At 41.1% G+C, this 12,020-nt stretch overlaps 1 protein-coding gene across 2 annotated transcripts in view; it reads right to left on the bottom strand.

Moving 5' to 3' along the window:
* myot (myotilin) overlaps positions 1 to 8,070 on the bottom strand; it is a 36,840-nt gene extending 28,770 nt beyond the window's left edge. The window contains exon 1 of one of the 2 annotated variants that reach the window (XM_075480873.1): positions 7,927 to 8,070. The gene's annotated coding sequence lies outside the window, so the exon portion shown is untranslated. The remainder of the gene's footprint in view (positions 1 to 7,926) is intronic. The other variant, XM_075480872.1, reaches the window with a different exon arrangement.
* Between the last annotated feature and the right edge of the window lie 3,950 nt (positions 8,071 to 12,020).

The following is a 12,020-nucleotide window of genomic DNA, read 5'->3' as shown; positions in this document are numbered from 1 at the left end:
GATAGGAAAGGAGTTGTCCGAGACGTGGACCTGAAAATCTGCTTGGGTCTTTCCGGCCAGCTTGTGTCGAGGATCCGGAAAGAACACTCTGACTTGCCCACAACCATCGTCCTTCGCAGGGATGTGCGGAGACTGGTGGTCTTGATTCCAGTCGAGGACCAATAGAAGTAAAACAAGTCCTCGCCATGGGTTACCCAAGAGACTGGATTATTTAGGTAGTAGGTAACTCTGGGAGGCAACTGAGTGATTAGAGGGCAAACCTACACTCAGTAGGAGGAAAGGTGGTGGTGCCTACCTCCTTAGTTAGCCTTTATTTTCAGGTTGTCCTTAATGATGGAAACATTTGGACCCATGAGGATCTCCTAACCTTGAAGGACACTTTCTTTTGGAAAGACACTTAGTTTCCATTTTGAATGCCTATAAGGAAAGGACTTTATGTTTAAGATACGTGCTGAGACTCAAGTGACTGTGTGTTATTTGTGACCTCATTGGATCCTTGATCAATCGGTCAAGTGGGAGGTGTCAAGATTAATGGTATTTAAATTATTTTTATAATTATATGGGTCTGAGTTATTTAAAACTAGTTTCGTTATCTGGGCATTTTATTTTAAAAAGCTGTCTGTAAATCCGTTCGGCTGCTGGCTTTGTCTATCACAGCAGTAGTTGTAACCCAGATCATAGACAGGAGCACAGCCCATTGGTAAGTAGCAGCTGTTAACAGAGAGAGTCGTTTAGATGAAAAATAAATGTGTGCTGTTCATGTTTACCACCCTTTGGTGTATTGTGTTTAGTGGTTTATAAGCTAAATGGCAAGGCGATTTATTTATTAAAAGTTATGATAATTTAAATGTTATCTAGCGCTCGGTTAGCGCTCGGCTACTTCCGGTTAGCGTTGTCGGCTACTTCCTGCTAGATTTCGTGACGATTTAATTGTAAGCCAATAGAAAATAGTATTTACTTTTGGGTTTACCGTCTGTTATGTAATCCAAACATTGCTGTTATAATGGAAATCATTTCATTGCTTATTATTTCTGTTTATTGAAATGAAAAAGCTATTTAAAAAAAAAAAAAAAAAAAAAAAAAAAAGTTATAATTTAATTAATATTATTACTTGGTTTGATTGTTTCAGGTTTATGACCTGTGGTCATTTGAATACAAATAAAGAGAAGACATTTGACAAACACGAGTTATAGCATTTGTGCTACCTGTCAAGCCTTTTCGGAGGGCTATATTGTGAAGGTCCGAACAGTACCTGACAAATGAGCTTAAACACACACTGTACACACACTGAGTCCCTCTGCAAGACTTGCAACTGCATCACTTCCTGCCTCCATCACAGTCTAGCTTTATTTAGCAATAGTGTGGGGGTTCACAGCTAATTGAAGGTATCTGCAGTCTTTCATAGTTTTACACCCAAAAGACTTGCACCAATCTCAGCCTGCTGCTGCTGTCTTGGGCCCCGAGAAGGAGCTGACGGAGGAGGCTGAGAGTCAGGTTTCTGGGCTAAATTAAACCCTGCCACCCCCTCAGCACAGCAGAGTCTCTCTGACCTGAGATAAATCTCAGCGTCTCCATTAACAAGGCACAGACAGGCAACCAGAGGAAGCCAAAACTATCCCTCACTTTAAGCCACTGCATTTGAGTTTTAACTGTGTGAGTTCTATATGCAGTGATGATCACAGCGGTAACATCAACACAGCCTCAACGCTGTCTACATAGGAGGATCACAGCTTAAGAGGGAAAGGGGAAAAAAAACAACAGCTCTAGTATTTACAGCATCTATGTGTACATCCAGTTTTCCCCTGCGATAATCGCTGCAAACAGGTGTGTTGGTGTGCGTGTGCTTTGACTGAAGCCAGTTGTAGATACAACAGCAGCTGCCGCTAAGCCCTTTGTGTCTGTCGTCTCTGTTGCACAACCACAGAATTTATGGCAGCGACAACAGGCTGCATTCACTCACTGCAACAAATCTGTTACCTGGCAAGGTGGGTAGAGACACACAGCGCAGGCGGTGAAAGCAAAGTTCAACCATGACAAACAAACACCGTTTTTTTTCATGGAATTAGACTATGTTGCAGTGAATGCTTCAGTAAAAGTGCGAGCAACGAAAAAACACAACACGACGAGACAAAGAAAAAAACAGAGACTACCAAAAGCCCATCACAGAGGCACAAAACCAGATGCAAAAGACAATTTCATTAAAAATATGACCTTTTTGAATTTGATGGCAGCAACAGGGGCAATGACGGGCTGAAAAAGTAAGTGTAAAAAGAAACAGCAGGAGGAATATGCTTCAACTAATGTGGTTAACTGGCAACAGATCATAACATGACTGGGAATATCAAAGTCACCTTAGAGAGGCAGAGTCTCTCTGAAGTAAAGATGGGCAGGGGTACAGCAATCTGTAAAAAAACTGGATCTATAAATCGTGGTGCAATTTCATAGAAATGTTCTTCAACATGCAGTTTTGAAGACTTTGAATACTCCATCATCAACCAAACATGAAGTCAAAATATTCAGCCAATTTGGGGACATCTCTGTTCACAGGGAACATAGCTGAAAATCAGTCTTTAATGCCCATGATCTTGTGGCCCTAAGGCAGCACTGCCTTAAAAACAGCCATGGAAAAGAGCAACTTAGAGAGACAGAGTCTCTAAATAGTAAAGATGGGCAGAGGTTAAAAAATCTTAAATCTGTCTACAAACTGTGGAGCAATTATGGAATTATGTTACTCAACATAAAGTTGGGAATATCTATATTCCATTATCTACATACGTAATATCATCAAAATATTCAGAAAATCTAGATATCTCTGTGTGCTGAAAATAAGCATTGGATGCCTGTGATGTTTGGGGTCTCATTTTGGCACTGCATTAAAAACAGACATGATTCTGTCATGGAAATCACTGCATGGGCTCAGGAACACTTCCAGAAATCATTGTCTGTGAACACAGCTCACTGTACCATTCACAAATGCAGGTTAAAGCTCTATCATACAAAGAAGAAGCCAGATGTGATCATGACCCAGAAATACTGCCATTTACTTGGGGCCAAAGCACATTTAAAATGGACTGAGGCAAGAAGAAAACTGTTCTATGGTCAGACAAATAAAAATGGAAAATTCTTTTAGGAAATCATGGTCACCGTGTCCTACAGGCTAAAGAAGTGAGGGATCATCAAGTCATCCGCATTCAGTTCAAAAGCCTGCATCTCTGATGGTGTGGGGATGCATTAGTGTCTATGGAACGGACAACCTGCACATCTGGAAAGGCTCCATCAATGCTGAAAGGTAAATACAGGTTTTATAGCGATATATGCTCCCAATCCAGATGACGTCTTTTTCATAGAAAGCCTTGCTTATTTCAGCAAGACAATGCTAAACCAAATACTGCATCTATAAAAACAGCATGACTTTATAGTAGAAGAGTCCAGGTGCTGGACTGGCCTGTCTGCTGTCCAGTCCCTTCACCAATTAAAAACATTCATACATCATGATATATACAACAAAGAAGACCCAGGACTGTTGAGCAGCCAGAATCCTATTTCAGACAAGAATGGGACAACATTCCTCTTCCAAAGTTCCAGCAACTGGTCTTCTTAGTTCCTAGATGTTTAAAGACTATTATTATTAAAAAAAAAAAAAGAGGGGCTGCTACACAGTGGTGAACATGGCCCTGTTCCAACTTTTTTGACACGTGTTGCTGCCATCAAATTCAAAATATATAGAAAGGAGTCATAATTTGGGGGGGGAGGGATTAGGATTATAAATACAACAGGTTACATCCATCTTACCAGAGGGGCTGATAAAATCTGAACAGGTAATACATTTAAAAAAGATCAATTTTCCTGATGCTACTCGCTCCTGAAGTTGACCTGTGTGACATTTGGCTTCATGTAGAGTTGCAAGCTGTTTTCGGACTATCATCTGTAGACTAAGAAACTCTGAGCACTATCAGACTTACAACACAAATAGCTACTAACATACCTGTTTGCATCATGTGTTCATCTCTGTGGTGAGTGGCTATGGAAGAATACATCTGCATAATACATACATTTTAGACCTAATACAGGATTACTATGGCAACCGTGCTGTACAATGTAATGTAATATTTTTATGTGTGCAATCTTTCTAGAAATGAACACGCTTATAAAAATGCATTAATCCCTTCCATTATCTAATCGCTTTAAAAACATAAGATCAAGGTATCATTCAATTAACTGATACACACAGCTTCGTGAATTACAGAGAAGCTTTCAGGAGAAAATAAGAGGACACCAACACTTACTCAATATCCACCTGGTTAATTGAAACAAACCACCCACTGTGTAATTCCAACATTGCGTGCAACATAATGTAGTTTCCACCCCTCAGCGGCTCTCAGCTGTGCACGGATATAGCACGGTGAAGCAGAGCTGAATAAGTGCACCTAGTTGAAATCTAACAGTAAGCATCCATTATGTAAGTGTATGGGTTGTTGATTGATAAGAAGAAGAAGAAGCAATACAATCAGCCAACGCAGCAGGCCAGCATGCAGCATGCAGTGGCCAAAACAACAGTCGACAGCAATACATGGTCATTTTCTGGATCATCTGAAACAACTCCATGGATGTACATCAGTGTGACCCAGCAAAGACACATCAGTCAGCCATGACATTAAAACAGACGGGTTAAATGAGCAACGCTGCTCGTCTTGTTACAATTCAACTTCTACTCTAACACTTGACACCCCCCCCTAGAGGAGCAGCCTCCCCCAGCAGGAGAATATCAGTTTGACAGGATCTGACGGCATCTGTGGGAAGGAAACCCACTCCCCAAAGACTCCAACCCACAACCCATAAGGGCTCATGGGCTCTATTGCTAATATCCTGGCATCTTTTATACACATATTGATAAGTTTACACCAGGTTTGTTTGGCTTCCTCCCATACTAAATGGAGATTCAAAATCGGGCTGATGGGGTGGTGAGCATCATCACCTCAAAGCAAGAGGGCTCTCGGCTGCGTGTTTGTATCTTCTCCCTTCTCCCCTTGCGTGTGTGGGTTCTCTCCAGGTACTACCTCTTCCCACAGTCAAAAAACATTTATGTCAGGCTAACTGGTGATTTTACACTGACTATAATTTGAGCATGCATGGTTGCTTGTCCTTGTGATGGACTTGCAACCTGTCTAGTGTTTACCGCGCCTCTTGCCCATTGGCAGATGGGATAGGCTTCAACTCAGAATCGGCTGAAGTAGGTATAGAAAGTAGACGGATAGATATGCATAGTTCCTTGTCTATTTTTTAGCCTCGTAATAAACTAGCGAGATGTTCGGGGTGTATCCTGCCTCTCGGCCCACAAAAACAACATTGACAGGTTCCAGTCCCCAAACCCCTATCCTGAACAGAAAAAGGCGAGTGTTGATAAATAAATGAAGAAAATTTGCCCTTGATGAAAAACCACATTTAAAACTTAAATCAATATTTCCCCACTACTAAAAAAACAAGGAATGCAGTCTGTAGACCATTCTGGTGAATGATTGTGTAACTATGGTTACTTAGAGGAAGTGCGCATGCTCGGTTGGCATGCTGTCTGTTGTTGTTACTTTCCCTACAGCTAGTAGTTACCCTCCTGTGTGTGTGTCTGGCATGGCCGCTGTAAGTTTTCAATAAAGCACCTTGTGGATCTAAAGCGAGGACTCCTCTCCTACTTTCACCCACACACACTGACACCGTCTTTGTATGAGCTTAGTTTTTAACTACATTTGTCAGTTTTCTTGTTTTTTTTTCAGGAACTTTCTTGGTAGAGTCACAAAATAATAATTATAAAAAAAGTACAAACCACATAACAGCCTGAATGTCCCATATGCAGCTACTGTAAAGGAGAAGATAACTTTGTGTTTCTTTATAGTTATGGGCCAAAACGGTTTGATTTTCTCCAAAATACTCATCCATCAACAGTAGTCTGCAGACCTGTAATGGTTCCTTGTGGCAGTACTACACAGCGGTGCTTTGAGCTAAATGCTAGTATTAGCAAGCTAACTGACTTCTTGCTCAGGTTCAGCAGGTGTGATGTTTATCATCGTGGCTAAGTATGTTAACATGCTATCACTTTAGAATTACTACTACACACAAAGTTAGGTCACATCACATTATATTTAGGAATTCAGCAGATACTTTTGTTGCAGGCAACTTACGAATAAGGAACAACCTTTAAGCATCATTACAGAAAAAGTCAAAAGAGATCTCTACGTTAAGAGCTAAATCAATTTAATTTTGAGTAAACCAGGTTCATCTGTACAATCTCAGTCCATAGGTGCAAATAAATGGAGGTTCGATGTGTTAGGGTGTTAGATGTGCTATGAGAGCGGGTGTTCTCCCCTCCAAAGAGTCTTAAAGAGAACCTTGAAGGTAGAAAAAGGAAACCCTTGCTATGTCAGCATTTGATATATATTTTATGCCATTCTTTTCTGTTCATAAACCCTAGGGCAAATGAAAATGTTTACCTGAAAGATAAAAAGTCAGCTTTTTTTTACATTTCTGTTAAGACTGAAGCTTAAGCAGCATTGCTGGATATGTGAAAAGTCTCATGTGGAATTACCTCGACAGGAGGAGTCAGGGATTGTTCAAGTTATATGTTTCTTCATGGAAAATCAAGTCCTTAGGATTTGCCTTCTTGGCAACACGTCCAAATGAAATGTAGATGAACTGTTGAAATGTAGCTGTTGTCAAAAATCAATTTGGAGATCAACAGAGACTAAAAATCTCAGGATAAATTTCCCCTTGACAGAATTTCAAAAGCGCAAACAATGATGGGGAGGTGAAACCCTCACTGCGGAGGTCCCAGTTTTAAAATTAGACTGCTGTTACATGAGAGTCTCACGGTGTTCATTTTTGATTCAAAATGTGCTCCACTGGTATGTAAATGGGCTTTTAGCAGAGCAGAGGAATCACTCTGCTCTGCAGAATGATATGCAGTTGAGGCTTTTGATGCAGTTGATGCTTTTCCTCAACTGCATCATTCTGAGAACCTGAAACCTCCAACGCTCCAATTCTCCTAACTCCTCAACTTGTCTGTGTGGGTGACAGAATTAGCGCGGACTGGGTCACCTGATCTCTCCTCCCACCAACCAGAGCTCGGTGGCTGAACACAGCATCAGAGAGGCATGCCACGCTTGTGATGTAAATTCCCCCCACTAAGCACACACATACACACACTCTGTCAATGAGATTTGGCAAGTATGTCTTGTGTTGCTATATAAGTGATTCACTCTTTTTTCAATTAGTATTAAATTTTCTTTTAGCATAATTTCTGCCTGTTAAACTTTCAGTTAGATTTTTCATCTGCTTTAACATGTTAGAAACAATGCTCTGTCTCGTGCACACACATACGCGTAAATTTACGTTGTCACATGGACAACCATGGAGATGCGGGCAGAAAAGCAGATCCCGCACAGATAGGTAGATGGCACTGGGGCACATGACACAGCACATAAATTTAGCTCTGGAATGATCATCCCAGCTGTCCTCTTCTTTCTGAGTGCAAACTCATTCACTCCGGCGCTGCCTGCAGTATCAATAACATGCAGTATCAGGAACCTCATGGCTCTCGACCAACTGAATTACAGCATTTGATTATCTGATTTCCTCAACTTTTGCTATGTTTTCTCTCTACTAAATCGAAATGTGGAGCACAGAGCTGGGCATAAACCCAGATACAGATCCCTCTTCTGATAGATTTCCAATCCCGCCAAAGTTCTTGGTGTGAACATACGCAGCGCAACTTGACAATGTGGTGTGAAAAACCTGGATTGTAAAGCTTCAATTAGGCTTCGATAGTATTTTACACTTGAACTCAATGATAAAGCCATGCACATGTGAAATAGGTCCACTTCGACACAACTGTAGGCCATGTGTAGTGAATTGAAGTCAAAATATTCTACTCCTTACCTGTCTGGTCTTTTCCCAGCAGGCTACAAAAACGATAACACAAATGTATCGATCCAACAGGAGGATGATCTGAATTCTAAATGCAAAACTGCTATGAGACGGTGTGGCTGCCCGTCATGGCTTGGTCATTGGACGCTCACTGCTCCGGGTGAGCTGACACACACATTTACACACAAATGCACAAGCAGGGGCTTGTGTCTGTCTGTCTCTGTGTGTGTGTGTGTGTGTGTGTTGAAGGGGGTTGTGGTGGAATGGGATTGGAAGGGAATCTGAGGCTAGTGAGGAGTGGGGGTGAGAGGAGGGCAGGTGGGGTTCTGCTGGAAGGGAACGAAAGAAGCAATTTTAGAGTGAGGATGAAAGTGTTGGTCAACAGTGACAGAGCAGAGTTTAAAAATGAAGAAGTTGGTGGAGCTCAAATGTGCAAAGGCAGATTCCTCACGTGTTATTAGTTGCAGCAAAATTTTAATCCAAATGAGGATCTGAGAGAACCTTTAATGTGCAATACATTTAAAGATCTTTAGGGATTAAAAACCACAAAAGAAATCATAGCATCTGAAATAACAAAAAGATGGCTGAGGTGTCATGGCTGAAGTGTGGATGACCAAACTTCATCCAAGACTGGTAGACAGGAAACCTGTGACTGGTGCCAGTGAGTCGTCAGAGGAAACCTGAGACTCAGAGAGGGACACAGACACACATGGAGACAGTGAGAGTTAAATACGCAATCTTAAAAACAGAGAACCACTTCCCACATATATGCTAAACTGTTATATGAATAACAGTTTAGCAAACAACAGGTAAGACTGAATTTATATAGAGGTGAATGCGGTATCAGATAAATTAAGTTGACACCAGTGAGGCAAACTGTAAACAAGTTCAAACTTGTCCAGCAGAAACACATGTCTTGTAAGACATGTGCTCAGACAGTCTGCCCAACAATTAGACTCAGTAGGTAATGTGTTATTCTATCACAACATTTTACTTTTAATGCTCATTAAGTAAAACATTAGAAATGATTTCCAATTAAAAAAAACTCGATTACACATGTATTTATTCGAAAAACGTCATAACCACGACAATAAAGAAAAATAAGCATGTCTAAAATTTTGGTAAATATGTCATATGAACTCAAACATTACATATTACATTACATCAGTCAGGTTGAGGTCTGGACTTTAACTGAGTCATTACAGCATCTTGATTCTTTTCTTTTCCAGACATTCTGTTGTAGATCTGCTGCTGTGTTTCAGCCAAGATTTAGCTGTCAGACAGGTGGCCTCACATTCGTCTAGAAATATTTGGTATACAGAAGAGTTCATGGTTGACTCAATGACTGCAAGGTGTCCAGGTCCTGAAGCTGCAAAACAAGCCCAGATCATCAGCCCTCCACCGCCGTGCTTGACAGTTGGCATGAGGTGTTTGTGCTGATATGCTGTGTTTGCTGTGCATTATGACCAAACATCTCCACTTTTTCTGGACAGTCCAGAGGACATTGTTCCAATATGCCATGTTCTTTTTAGAGAGAAGAGGCTTTCTCCTGCTCCTGCAACCTTTCCAAACAAGCTAAACTTGTTCAGTCTTTTTTAAATGTACTGTTATAAACCTTAGATACTTTTTCACACTTCTAGGCGAAAAAAAGACATTCTCATCAGCCAGCTACATTCTTTGATAATTCAAACATGGTAGACAGGTGGCTCAGCCCTGCATTAGTGTGTGCTTGCACACATCAACCTGGCGTTGCGGAATCAGCTGAGAAGTCAAGTTCAGCAAGTTCACCCCAGGGTCAACCCTGGGGTGACTGGCGACTGTCTTGAATGTGTTCGACTTGTGAATAATCCTTCTCACTGTAGAATGATGGACTCCTAATTGTTTGAAAACGTATAACCCATCCCAGATTGGTGGGCAGCAACAATTGCTTCTCTAAGATCATTGCTGATTACTTTCCTCCTTGACATTGTGTTCAATTCAATTCATTTTTATTTATATAACACCAAATACAACAAATGTCATCTCAAGGCACTTAGATAATAAAGTCCAATTCAATGGAATTCAATTCATTGTAATCATAATTATTTATAAAATAATCCAATTAATTCATATAGAGCCAATTCAAAAACAATTTCCGAGCTAAGGAAACCAACATATTGCACCGAAACTTGTCTTCAGTCCAATCTCCCGTCCTGAGCGTGCCTGAGGCGACTGTGGAGAGAAACGACTCCCTTTTAACAGGAAGAACCCTCTGGCAGAACCAGACTCAGGCCATCCGCCTCGACCAGCTGGGGTTTGAGAAGACAGTAAAGAGGGGGAAAGAAACACTGTAGCACCATTCAAAGGATATCTGTTGGACCAGGTAAACACGAGTTAATGACCACAATAATGTCACATGTACATGATATCATTTGAGAAATGAAACAGGGGAAAAAGAGAGTAAAGTGAGGAAAGGTGTGACAGATAAGCTCCAGCAGTCTAGGGCTGCGGCTACACAAAAACGTTTTTCACTGTAAACGATACTTTTTCTTATCGTTTCGCTGTCGCGGCCACACGGAGCCGGCGTTCCCACTACCCCAAAACGATAGTTTTTGAAAACGGGTACCAGAGTGGGAAAGTTTGAAAACGGCCTCGTTTCGTTTCCATTGTTACAGCTAAAACGTTTTTGCGTCAGTCACACGTTGACGCTGTGAGCCAATTTTAACACTTCTCTATTGTCTCACAGCGTGGCATGACACAGTGGCGTGTGTATTGCATCGTTTCATCGTTTTCATCCGTTTTCGTCTGGACCTGAGTCTTTACAGCAGCGCGTTTCCGTGTGGTCGCAAGAATTTTCGTACCCGTTTTCAAAAAAAACCTTGTTTCGTTTTCGTGTAGCCGTAGCAGCAGCTTAACTATGGGGTGTTTCAGGATCACCTGAGCCATCCCTAACTATAAAAAAGGAAAGTTAGTCTTAAAAGTGGAAAGGGTGTCTGCTTCCCGGACATTTACGGGCAGCTTATTCCACAAGAGAGGGGCTTGATAACTGAAGGCCCCTCTGGGAACCTCAGTGTAAGTGTGTTGATACACACCTGAATACTTAAACTACAGCAAACTACCAAACCTTCTGTTTAAACAGAGGAGCCCACACTCAGCGATCAATTTATCAGGTGCATCTGATTAGATTTATACATCCAGTAGCACCTGGATGCTACTTACCTTCTTACTTCCTATAGAAGCAGTAGGGTTGGACACCGTTTTAGCTTTATTTTTGTTAACTCAGTAGTGACACAATATTATATTTCATACGTTGTTGTGAATATGATGTTATAGGCTACTTGAAAAAACTTAAAGACCAAGCATGGACCAAATGATATTTTTTTGATAGTATATGTCCTGATATGATAAACCTTAAAATTGAAACAGGTCACTTTGTTTTTCACATGGCTGCATTTTTACCTGAAATGATCTGCTGTTTACTGTGTAGTACAGTTTACTTTTAACATCACAAATAAGTCAGAATATGCTGGAAATGTGAAAAGGCTGTCTTTCTCAGGGACAGCAGTTTTTGTAAAGTTAAATGAATAACATTCTCAATAGAGTAGTATAGTAGTATTCTCATTATGTAGCTTGTGCTTTTATTTTTCGAGACTAAATATAAAATCTCCACGTATTACTTCTTTCTAACAGCAACAAGCTAACGCCAGGGCTCTCAAGTCTCACGCAATGAGCGTAAGACACACGCATTTCAACAAGTTCGCACGCTCACACGCCACACATGCCATTTCTCACGCTGAGAAATGATCAACTTCGTCGCACAGAAATTCTAATGGCCGATACTATAAACGAGTCAATGGCAGGTTACTGTGCGCTCGTACAGCTCAGAACTATAGCTCAGGTACAGCTGTCTTGATTTAGCAACCCATCGGCAAATCACAAAATAGAATTTCTCAGCCAATCAGAAAACAGAATTTCTTGTTGCCGGGTGTGAAATAGCTTTCAGCTGCAAGCACGCGTCCCATGAATGCACAGCGGACATAACCTATTATGCTCTGAATGCGTGCAGAAGTTGTAGACGAGCTGGAGGTGGAAGAGAACCGTCAGGATTATCAGCAGGTCACATCTTC

The sequence above is a fragment of the Odontesthes bonariensis genome, chromosome 13, assembly GCF_027942865.1.
Source record: "Odontesthes bonariensis isolate fOdoBon6 chromosome 13, fOdoBon6.hap1, whole genome shotgun sequence".
In the NCBI taxonomy this organism is placed as follows: Eukaryota; Metazoa; Chordata; class Actinopteri; order Atheriniformes; family Atherinopsidae; genus Odontesthes; species Odontesthes bonariensis.
This window is presented reverse-complemented; position numbering and strand designations above follow the sequence as displayed.